Consider the following 13,098-nt stretch of genomic DNA (forward strand, 5'->3'; position numbering starts at 1 on the left):
ACAAGGAGAAGGTTACTGTTAGCTGCTTGTCGGGAGCCAGAATCTGCCACATAACACAAGCACTCAGGTCACTCCAGAACAAAAACAAATATGACTCTGGCATTGTTCATGTTGGCGTGAATGACCTGAGATGTACCTTCCTGGACTACATGAAAAGAGACATGGAAGAGCTCTCTGATCATGTAGCCCAGGCGGGTATGACCCTGACCCTGAGTAGCATCCTGCCCTCACCAAGAATAATACTGCAGTATAAAGAAAAATTGATCAATTTCAACAATTGGCTAAGCTTCTGGTGTCATTCAAAGGGGATCCAGTGTCTGTCAGCCTGGGACGACATGCTTGACAGGCCTCATTGCTTCCCAAGAGACGGCTTGCATCTGTCACCCCTAGGCTTTCGAATACTGGCCAAGGCTCTTGCTGCCCCCATAGTGCCTTTTTAGGCAAGGCTCAAAAGTCAAACCCACCTCCATAAACAGCACAAATAAAAAAATGAGGGTTATGCTACTCAACGCCAGCAGTTTAAATCTCAAGATGCATGCACTCAAAGCACTCCTCAGTATGGAGAATGTTGACATCTGTGCAGTAACTGAAACCTGATTCAAGGCTCCACAGAGCACCCCAGCACTACCGGGCTACAACTCATACCACACATTTTGGCCACAGAACATGGACCGAAACACAGAAGGAGGGAGTGTATCCATATTCATCAAGGATACCTACACCTCCAGGTTAGTGGTGCAGCATGATACCTCCAAGATCATCCATGTGCAACTAACATCAGGCAAATCTGCAATGCAAATTGTGGCCTGCTACAGATCACCCTTCATGACCCTAGACCACCACTCCACCTTTCTGAAGACACTGGAAAACATGAAGGTACTACCGAACACCCTGATATTAGGCGATTTCAAATGCCCTACCATTAACTGGGAAAAATACTCAAGTACAAACTCCCAGGTCCAGCGCTTCCTGGAATTTATCAACTCAAATGCCCTGGATCAGCTGGTAAACTCCCCTACTAGAAGTGAAAACATATTGGACCTGGTCATCACCAACATGGGCGACAGGTGTTCCACACCAGAGGTCAACCCATCCCTGGTTAGATCAGAACATAAACTAATCACTCTGGATGTCCACACCCCACCACCACCCCCAACTAAGGAAACCACAGTAAAAACCTTTTCTAAAGCAAACTTCACCTTACTTAAGACAGAGATGGTAAGTTTCACAGCCCCCACGCTAAAGGATAATGCTGCCCAAGATGCACAAACCTTTACAAATGCACTCTATGAGCACCTACAAGGATGCATGGATCATGCCATCCCTAGCAAAACCAAGACTCACTCCCCTAAGAGAAAGAAACCAGTCTGGTGGATGCTTGCCATAAACAAGCTATACAATAGAAGGAGGAAACTAGTCCAGAAAAAAGCAAATCCCAAGAAGGAAAGACATCCCTGATCAGTATCAGTAAGAAATTAAGGTCCCTCATAAAATCCTCCAAGGCTAACGTCAAAAAAAAAAACAGCCAAGGATTCGAAAGATAACCACAAAGCCTTCTTTAGCTATGTCAAGAATCTAAGTGGCAACTCACAGATATGCTCTGAGCTAGTGCAAAATTGCACAAAATATACTGAACCCACTGATATTGCCAACATCCTGGCAGATAGATTCAGTGCAAACTTCACCCCCCTCTCACCCCCAAAAGAGCCCATAACAATACTGGAAAAGTGTAGTGTCCCAGAAATCACAGAAGCACAGGTGAAAACAGCCCTTTCAAAAGCCAAAAGCACAGCGTCAATGGGGCCAGATGGTGTCCCAGGCTGCATCTTGCATGAACTACAAAATGAACTAACCCCCCCCCCCACCTAAACACACTGTTCAACATCAGCCTCTCCACAGGCTACGTGCCCATAGAATGGCACACAGCAATGGTTTTTCCACTCCACAAAGGAGAGGCCACAACTGACCCTGGTAACTATTGCCCCATAAGCCTGACTAGCCTGGTCTGCAAGGCTATGGAGCACATCATCATGGAACTCATTAACAAAGACATTGGGAACCTCCAAACACTTGACTCAACCCAGTTCGTCTTTGTTAAGGGCAGATCATGCCTACTAAACCTGGTTGACTTCTTCAAGACAGTCACCAAGGCCATAGATGAGGGGAAGGTAGTTCACACAGCCTACCTTGACCTCGCCAAGGCTTTTGACACCATTCCCCACTCGGGAATTATAAAAAAACTCACCAGCCTGAACGTAAACCCCTATGTCACGAGATGGGTTGCCAACTGGCTTACAGACAGAACTCACACGGTAAGAATAGCGGGCTCCAGGTCTGACTCTAAACCAGTCACAAGTGGTATCCCACAAGGCTTGGTCCTGGGACCCCTACTGTTCGGCATATACTTCTCAGTATGTGAGGCAAACACAGGAGGACTATGGCTAACCAAGTTCACCGATGACTGCAAACTGAGAGCCATAATTGACTCACCGGCTGACACAGACATTCTCCAAAAGGGCCTTACTGAGATGGACACCTGGTGTCAAAGTCATGGTCTCAAGCTAAATGCCAAAAAATGCATAGTCATCCCGTTTGGGAAAAACAAAACACCCATGAATTACCACATAGGTGGCAGCCCCCTTAATACAGAAGAGATAATAAGAGATCTGGAGATCCAGGTAGATAGTAATCTCTCCTTTGACAATCATATTGCCAAAGTAGTCAGGAAATCCTTCTATGTAGCCCATCTAATTACTAAAGGGTTCACATCTAGAAATAAAGAGGTTATAGAGGCCCCTCTACTCATCACTCATCAGACCCATCATAGAGTACAATGCCCCGTTTGGAAAGACCACAAAAGTACCTCACCAAGAGGATTATTGGTCTCAAACATATGTCCTATGCAGCCCGACTGGAAAAACTCCAACTGTACTCAGTGGCATATCGCTTACTCAGGGGTGATCACTGCCTGACTTACAAAGCCATGTCCAACTCAGAATTGATGGACATGCTCCACCTAAAGAAATCCAAGTCACTACTCTAGTGAGTTAAACCTCGCCACAACAATAAATAGAACATGCTGGATGGTTATATTCCTGTCACAGAGACTCCCCATGCTTTGGAACAAAATTCCTAACTACATTAGGCAGAGCCCCTCACTAACACTCTTCAAGAGAAACCTTGATGAGTGGATGGGTAACAGAAAATACACCCCTGGGATCACTTCACTGGCTCTTCTTGACAGAGGCTCAGTTAATTAATCAATGGGGCGGCGAAAGCTGACACACCCTGGCTAGGCTTATAAATGCCCTCAGGCAGATAGCCTAGTACCTACCTATGAACCTATGAACCTATGAAAATACATAGAACTCATGCTGAATTCTTTTAAAATTTATGTTAACAAATCTGCTTTTCACTCAGTATGGGTTTGAATTATACTGGGTCGTTCAGACCTGGGGGGGGGTGATGCATTTAGTTGAAACTGCCAGACAAGTTCTCTTTTTAATAAATGCCTTTGCCAATCATCACCCCTGGACTGAATCTGCACTTTTTTTCCAGTATACCAAAGCTAAACTTAACAAAATTACTACACACAGAGTGACTGTACAATGCATTAACTTCCTTTTTCTTCCTTATCTCATAAAGGTGCTCATAAATTCTTGATTTCAAAGTTCTCTGTCTTTCCAACATAGTATCCTGAGCAGCTGTCACATTTAGCTAGGTACACTAATTTGTTGGTATTACAATTCCCATTCACAAAGGAAACTTTGGTGTGCAAAACATTGTCCAAAAACATTGTTTTCTCTTTCATAATGTACATATAATATGCACAACTACCACAAGATGTGGTGCCAATACCAACATTTTTATCTGTTTAACATTTTCTAAGATATGTTTAAAGTTCCTACCAGTTTTGTTTACAAAAAGGCCCAACCAACTGGGAAACTTCATTATTAACCTTAAAAATACTCCAGTTCTTCTTTATAACTTCCCTAATTTCTTGGGAATAAACATTGTGTTCCAATACTAGGGCTTTTTATATTTGTTGTCTCCCTTGCTCCTATTTTAATTTAGTGAAATCCATCCCTAACAGGGGTGAATACTTGGTACCCCAACCTTTCCTTACTTCTTCAAAAATACTATCCACCATCTTCTGGGGATATTTCCTTTCTATATACATTTTATTCAGTATATCAAACTCTTGGTCCAGTTCTTTAATATCAGAGGTCATTCTTGCCACCGGTATGGCCTGACCCTTTACCAGTCCTTTCTTCTGATGGTACGGATGATTGCTACTGTTGTGCAGGTATGCATTACAAAAGGTCTCTTTCCTATAAAGGGTAGAAATTAATTTGTTGTGTCACTGGGAAATCTTAACATCTAAGTAACTAATACTCAGAAAGTCCCAAGAATGTGTAAACCTAAAGTAGCTACTGCTACCATTCAAATGTTTCATAAACTCACTAATTTGGTCTACTGTACCATCCCACAGAATAAAAATAACATCCAAAAACCTCACATAAAGATGTAAGTGCTTGGCAAAGGAACTCTTCAGAATAAATTCATCCTCCCATCCCAGCATGACAATATTATCATAGGTGGAGGCACAGGCTGCCCCCATCACAACTCCTCTGATTTGCTGGTAAAATTCACCTTCAAAATGGAAAAAATTATTGTCCAAAATCAGTTCCATCAGCTTAACTAAGAGCCTAATCCTGTCTTCTGAAAGGGAAGAAAATTGTCGTATGGAATAATAAAAAAGTTCCATCCCCTCAATTTTAGGAATTCTAATAAAGAGGTCCACTACATCAATAGTGAGGAAAATAAGCCCTTCCTTCCATAAATCCTGTTTTAATTTTCAAAAAAATTCTCAAGAGTCTTTCAGGAGACGGGGGGGGGGGGTCTCGGTCACTACTTCTTTGCACCATTTGTCCATAAGAATGGCCAAGGGATGAGTCTTACTCCCCCTACTAGTCACAATAGGCCTAAAAGGAGGTTTGTCAATGTTCTTCTGAACCTTTGGTATACTGCAAATATTCGGTATCACTGGCTTTTTCTGTTGTAAAAATTTGTAGGTGTCTACATCTATCCTATTTTCTAAAAAGTATTCTTCTAAGTAAAAATCCAACCTTTGATAAACTACTGTAATCTCATTTTTTGAAACAGGGAATAGGTATCAGTATCACTGCGGTGGTGGTGCTGTAGTAGCGTTGTCGCCTCACAGTAAGACGTTGTCCTGTTCGATTCTCTGCTAGAGCTTCTTCTGTGTGGAGACATGCATGAATGGGCGTACCTTCGTTGAAGGCTGTGCGTCATGGCCGGCAACTCGGCACGTAAAAATCTACCGCCAATCATTTAGCGGACCGGAGTTCCGCTGTAGCGACCCCTAATCGGGAAAAAGCCGAAAAGACACAAACATTATAAAGGAGGGAGGTAATTTTGTTCTTATAATCTTCCATTTTAAAAATAACAGTCCCCCCTCCCTTGTCAGGTTTCATCATCCTTAAGTCATTACACTCTCTAATTTGGATCAAAACTTCTTCCTCCTTTTTTGTTAAATTACACCACCCTTTCTTTTTCTTTGCATACAGTTGCTATAACTCATTAGTAACCACCTTCTCAAAAACTTGTACTAAGGGGTGAAGGGGGGGTTAAAAACACTATTCCTCTTAAGTGTACTTTGATTGTTACCTGTCTCACTATTCACATCCTTGTCTTTAAAATATAAACTAAAGTTAATCTTCCTCAAAAATAACTTTAGTTCAATAAGTGAGTCAGCTATATTAACTGGCCCAGTGGGTACAAACTTATATCCCTTTAACAACAACTCAAAATGGTCTTTTGTTAATGCCACACCCGCATAGTTATAAATTTTAAAGTCCTGATAAATACCAATGAGCTCCTCATTGAGAAACCTAATTATTTCATCCTTGTTGGCCCTTTGTTGTGGTGGTCCCACCTCGGCTTGTTGTGTGACTGTTGCCCCGAATCCACCATCACATGTTTTTTTTTGGCTAATCATTCTGACCTTCTCACCTCCTGAAAACTCTGTGCTCCTTCTAAAAAGGAATCAAGTTCCCCTATTGTGTTCCCAATTTCTTGTCTGTTAGGGTCAGGTTCAGTTTCCCATGACAGTGTTGTCCTACCCCCCACCCATCAGGGTGCCTTCCTTTGTTAATAGGTTTGCTACCAGGAATCTTATATGCCTTACTGTCCTGATATTGGTTAAAGTCCCTGTCTAGTTTTTTCATCTTTTTTAAAAACATTTTGTTACTTTTTTGTCTACTCTTAACAGGACTTGGTTATACAAATACTCATACTCTTCAAATAATAAATCACTTGTAATAGCATGACTCAGTGTATCCACTTCATTACCAAGGGCTTCCAGAACAGATTCATTATACTGAATAATTTTTAACATCAATTTAAACCTACACTTGTCAAAAAAAAAAACAATAAAATCCTGATCTGTTTCCCGAGTGTAATTCACTCCAAAGGGAAACTTATACATCCTAAGTCCCTAAGGAACAATTTTATGTTTAAGACATTCACGCAAATATTCATTTTCAGTTTGTAAACTTTTAAATTTTAACAACTTTTTTTCAAAGTTAAATACCATTTATTTTAAGGTAGGAAAGTAACGTGGTGCAGAAAATACATTAGTAACATTCCCCTGCCCAACCCCCCGACCTTGAAAGGTAAAAACTCTCTCCATAATGTCTTTTAAATTAACATTTCTTTCATATTCCTTTCATGATTAGTCCGAGAATTGCCCTCAGTTTCCCTTCACAAGTATTAACATTTGTAGAGGCTGAAACACTCTGGCTTCCATTAAAAAAGTTTTTATCAACAGTACCTGAAGGTGGGAGACTATCCCAGTAGGTCATCTCCCTTACATCATCGTGCTGTCCATTAATCCGCCTGTTGTTGCTGGAATGAGCTTGCTGACTGTTGAAGCCATTTTTTTGATGGTTAACCCCAGTATTACTAATTATCTGTGTCCTTCTCCTGTTCCACAGCTATTTCTAAAAATATCACACTGTTCAGTATTACTGTTCTGTGCGGGAGAGAGCAAGGATTCCAGATTCTTAGTGTAGATGCATCTCTCTCAAATTGTACTTGGGTGATTTAGAGGAAGATGATGGTCAATGTACATGAGTCAGTTGTTATACTGCCTCAGGATACCCATATCAATCAAGCTGGTGGAAGAAATGGAGGGACATTGACCATCCATAATGCTAGGTTAACTAATTTTTTCACAGAGGGAAAAGAAAATAGAGGAGTGTGGTATAACTGGGTGCTCTAAACATCTAAACAGGGTCTATACTAATGGGGGCTCTATAAAAGGTCTATACTGCTGTTTGCTTTGTGGATATGCAGAAGGTCCATCAGAGTGGAGTCTGACAATGCCCTGTATGCCAGGGATAGATTTCTCTTCAGCAGCCTATAGGAGACAGAATACAGGGATAGGGCCTTGAAGCAATCTACATAGGACATTTTACTTATGCCCTGTATTCTTTTAGTGAGGAACCTCTGTGGATGTTCCAATTGTTGGATATGCCTGGTTAGGTATATACCAAAGGGGGCACTGTACTCAATGATAAGTCTGATGAATGCCAAATACAATGGAACAATGACTTCTTTAGACCTAGATGCCATACCTTTGTTTATAAGATGTGCAACGTAGAAAGGTTTCCTCACTACTGTAGACATTTGATAGTCAAAGGCTAGATTACTGTCTATGTGTGTCCCTAAGTCCCTGACTACTGGGTCATGTCTAAGAGGTGTGTTGTCAATATGATAGTTACCAGGGGTGGATGTCTTCCAAAAGGATACTATTATGCATTTCTTGTCATTTAGTTTTAATCCAAGGCTCTGACACAAGTTGCTTGTCAATGTGTCGGCCTTTCCTGGAGAACATTTATGTCGGTGTGGGATTCGGTCACTGAAACAGTTATCCCTCTTCACAGCATCAACATCCATAAATCAACAGCAGAAACTGCAGACCCATTATTCTAACTAGTCTAACATGCAAAGTTGTTGAATGAATTATCATTGAAATGATCATCAAAGATATTGGCAGCCTACAGACACTGGACCCATCCCAGTTTATTTTTGTCAAAGGAAGGTCATACCTACTTAACCTGGAAAATGGATGAAGTGAAAATGGTGAATACAACCTACCTATGTCTGGATAAGGCATTTCATACAATACTCCAGTCAGGTATTGCTGACAAGCACACTGTACTAGGCCTAAATCCTTATATAACTCAGTGGATTGTCAGCTGGCTTACAGACAGAGGCCAAGAAGTTATGATTGTTAAGACCACCTACAAGAGATTTGTTACCAGTGGAGTACCTCAAGGCTCATTGTTGGGCCTGCTCCTGTTCATCATCTTCTTCTCAGAGGTCACCAAGTCTGTACATGACTGCAAAATAGGAGCTATCATAAATTTCCCCATGACACTAACATCCTACAAGGTCAAACACAGGCACATGAGTGGTGGCAAACCACAAATTAAAAGTCAATGCTAAAAAGTGCATTATAGTGTCTTGTGGAAAAAAATTCCACCTAGGTTATTTATTTCATTGATAAATCACCCCCAAGATCTGATCCAGTAGTTAGGTATCTGGAAACATATGTAGACAGTAATTTGGCCTTTGACTAACACTTAGTCAAGGTAGTAAGAAAATCATTCTACGTCTCCCAACTTATAACTAAGGGTATGGAATGCAGGTTTCAAGGAAGTTATAGTACCATTTTAGTCAGTCCTTATCAGACCTACCATTGAGTACAATACTCCCTTTGGCATGTACCTGACCAGGCATATGCAACACCTGGAATGCCCACAGAGGTTCCTCAACAAGAAAATCCAGGGTATTAACACATTGTTACACAGAGATCACCTTAAAGCCCTACTCTATACTCAGTCTACTACAGGTTACTAAGAGGATATCTATGCCTGGTATATAAGGCATCCTTAGAAACAGCCCTGATGGACCTTTTCACATCTGCAAAACACTATTCAACAGAAACACTAGATCCAGGGCTTTAAACTTTGCTTGTGGCATAAATAGAACATTCTGATAAGACAGACATATGTCTCAAAGGATCCCCATGCTTTGGAATAGGCTCCCCATCCATGTGAATTAGAGTCCATCCCTAAACCAATTTAAACGAAACCATGACCACTGAATGAGGCAGACAGTAAATATTCTCTAACCTACATTTTAGGTTTAGTAACCTCCTCACTAACATACCCCTCCAAATAGATGACCATCTTGCATGGGAATACAATTGGGTCGTGCTGCATGGCTAGGCTTATAAAGGCCCTGTTGGTCGTTAGCCTAATATACTGTATACCTATATACCTAATAGAAGGAACATTCATTTTTTTTCACTCTTCAGTTGAAGAGCTGGGAGAGATGTTGATCTGATTGTAATAAGTTGATCAATACTATGTGGCTTATAATTCAACAGCCCTGTCCCTTCCCCAAAAACAAAGGATGTGGTTTCCCTAATTACCAGCAGTGCAATAGTACCTAACTAATCTGCATCCAACTGCCTCACAGAGGAGACAAGCAAGTTCCAGTCCTTTCCTACCTAGTTCCTCTAACACTGGAGCTGCTGAAAAAAAACAGCTATCTGTGTCACAGTTGTGGATCTATCCTTCTGTGCCATGGAACCAAGCACAAGTCCCAGTTTGGTGTAGAATGAAAAACAGTATTTGGTGCCAAAGCTGTTTTATTCCTGATGCCATGTTTTCAGTTTTAACAATGTAGAATAAAGGGGTCTATATTATGTGATCAAAAAATATGTTCATCTAACACATTTTCATTGACACATAAACAGCGAACACAATAATCTCTGAATGGTCACTTTAGCAAATTTTTTTCCCATGGGAAAAAAACGCTTATCCGTCGTTGGGGATTTTCCCTTTTCCCCAGTGTAGTGCAATCCTGGAGTTGGTATATTTAGTTAGCGGGGGTGTGAATCAATATGAACAAATAAAGAGATGACAGTAACAGTATGTATTCAATGACAGCTTTTTATTGAGCTACGCTGAAGAAATGACATGAGCACACAGAGTCACATAATGGTAACTTCCCATAAAGGTATAGCTATTATATATAATATGGTTTCCTCGTGTGTAAGACCCAGTTTTGTGAGTCCTAAAACTCTGAAAAATAAAGCACAAATCAAACATCTGCATTTTATTTTTTCCCACACACACATCCAACTGTTGTATTCTTAAACTTGGTGGCTTTTGAATTGCCTGCCCTAGTATAAATGTGATTTTGGACACTCCTCCCAGTCCCATATGATCAGCTCATTCTGCTGAGTACAGAGAGATCATTTGGGAAGGGCCTCCCCCTTAGTTTCTTAACCTTGAATTATCTTCCCTTTTCTCCCCTCCCACTTAACTTAAAAAATAACTTTATTCAGCTGCTTTTACTGTATTTGTGTTTCTTCCTACTTTATTTGCTTTTACTGCTTGTTTTTATAAATGTTCAATTGCATTTATTCTGCTGCATTTATTAATGCTTGTTAGTAGCCTGATTAAATTGTAACTGTTATTCTAATCCTCTTAGTTTTGGTTTAAGCAGTTGGGCTTCAGTCTAGTTGTTTTACATTAAGATGGTTTGCAGTCTACACTCTTGTGGCAACAGAGATAGTTTACATCCTTCTAATTTGGGAATTGCTGCTTGAAAGCTTAGTGTATCTCTTATTCTAAAAGTGTTTTAGTTCTGGTTTAAGCACTCAGGCCAGTTATTTTACATTAAGAAGGTTTGTGGTCTACACTCTTGTGGGAGGAAAGGGTAACATCTGCCCTTCTGAGCTGGGAGTTGCTGGTTGAAGGCTTATTGTGCCTGCTTATTTGAACTGTTTTTCTTTTTTTTTCTGAAATTGTTGCACTTTTCTGTAGCATAGATAGACCAGATTCAGACCTGCTGAATCTAGTTCTGTTTGTATAACTTGATCACTAAACCATGCCATCTTTTGTTGGAGAGTTTCCCTGCACCCTAGTGGCAGGAGTGTGCAGTTACAGCTCATCTGATGGAAAGTTGCTGGAACAGGGTGTTTTATTGGTTAATTTGTTTAAATCAGTTTGCTCTTATTTGCTATATAAATACCACATATGAGTGGGTTTGCGTTTGTTGTTCATTGTGCACTGCCGAGCAGCAGTGGGCACCATTCACAGTTATAGAAACAAACACTTCTGCCTGCAAATGTTCCCTTAATACTCTGCTGGTGCTTTATCGCTGAGTTCTTGAGATTGTTCCTCACTGACAGGTGATACATTCAGTGAAGCTCCTAAGGTATCAACACAGATCCTACCCACTAGCCGTTCTTATTTTTTGTCCACTTCTACTGTCCTCTACTTTACCTGGTCCTTCCTGTGTTCCCCCTGTTTTCTGAACACATCAGCTTACCTACCATTATGGACTGAGAATTTCACATAGTTTCTCCAGCCAGCCTGGTCAACTTGGGCATCCTGAGGAAATGTAGCAATTGTCTCATGTACCCTGACAATCCATTTCTTCTACTCCACACAAATTAATTATGTGGGAGATGCATCTATATCAAGAACCCAGAATGCAGACTCACTCGCTGACCAGTCAGTTCATTTGATACTAAGGAGGTTTTCAGCATGCAAATCTCACCTCCTGCACCTACCAAACCAACAACACATAAACCTATTTATGTGGAGGTCCTTACTAGAAGCTTACCTAAACATCACAGACCTCCCAGACATAAACACAAGCATGATTCACATAATATATCCTCTGCAGAATATCGTACACATAATATATCACACACCAGCTCTCTCCAGTCAATCCCCTAAAGCATAACACAAAAACAAACATCTTAGTCATAGGAGACTCAGTTGTGAGACACTCAGATGTCCCTCTCACCAGGTTGGATAAGGAAAGGGTGGGTCTATATTATAATAGCAAAAATCCCTTTAAGCGAACACGAAAACACTGACACGTATTGCGGGAACCGTGAATATGCCGAACGTACTAAACCATGAAATACAAAAAGTTGAATCCCCATAGTCGGCCAACTCCACCTCCCACTACATACTGCCTACCCAAACAAAATAAATAAACCACATACATACACTAACCAAAACCCTACTTCTAACCCTAAAGTAAAGCACCAAAACCCTACGTCTAACCCTACACAAAACCTTACATGCATTACCATCTATGCACTTACCTTAACCCGCACCCTAACCCTAAGGTCCATAACTATCGAACACTCACCTTATGGAGCTGTACCGCAGATGGGCCAACCATGACACTTTGACTTTTTGAATTTCGCGGTTTAGTACGTTCGACATAATCGCGGTTCGCGCAATACATGTCGGTGTTTTCACGTTTGCTTAAAAGGATTTTTGCTATTATAATATAGACCCGGAAAGGGTCACAGTCAGCTGTCTGTCAGGTGCCAGGATCCGCCACATCACACATGCACTCAAGTCGCTCAACAACAGGCACTGTTATGACTCCATCATAGCCCATGTTAGTTTGAATGACTTGAGACATACCTCACTGGACTATATGAAGACAGACATGACTGAGCTTTCTGATTATGTGCCTCAGGTAGGCATGTCCCTAGCCTTAAGCAGCATTTTACCTTCACCTAGAATGATACCGCAATACAAACAAAAAATGATTGACTTCAACAATTGGCTTAGTTTCTGGTTCATTCAAAGGGGATCCAGTATCTATCAGCCTGTGATGACATGCTCAACAGACCTTGATGCTTTGCCAGAGATGGTCTTCATCTGTCACCCCTGAGACTTCGTTTACTGGCTAAGGCTTTTGCCACCACTATAGTGCCTTTTTAGGCAATGTCACAAGAACAAAATTCCCAATGTAAAAATACCCTCTAAAAACAACCTCAGGGTTATGCTGCTAAACACTAGGTGTCTAAACCAGAAACTGTACTCATTGGAAGCAGTCCTCGCCTTGGAAGATGCTGACATTTGTGCAGTCACTGAGACTAGGTTTAAGGCTACAGAGAGCACCCCAGCTATAGCAGGTTTCATTTTCCTACACACATTCAGACCACAAACTGAAGACGTG

This window comes from Protopterus annectens, chromosome 14.part0 (genome assembly GCF_019279795.1).
Source record: "Protopterus annectens isolate FY-2018-M chromosome 14.part0, PAN1.0, whole genome shotgun sequence".
NCBI lineage: Eukaryota > Metazoa > Chordata > Ceratodontiformes > Protopteridae > Protopterus > Protopterus annectens.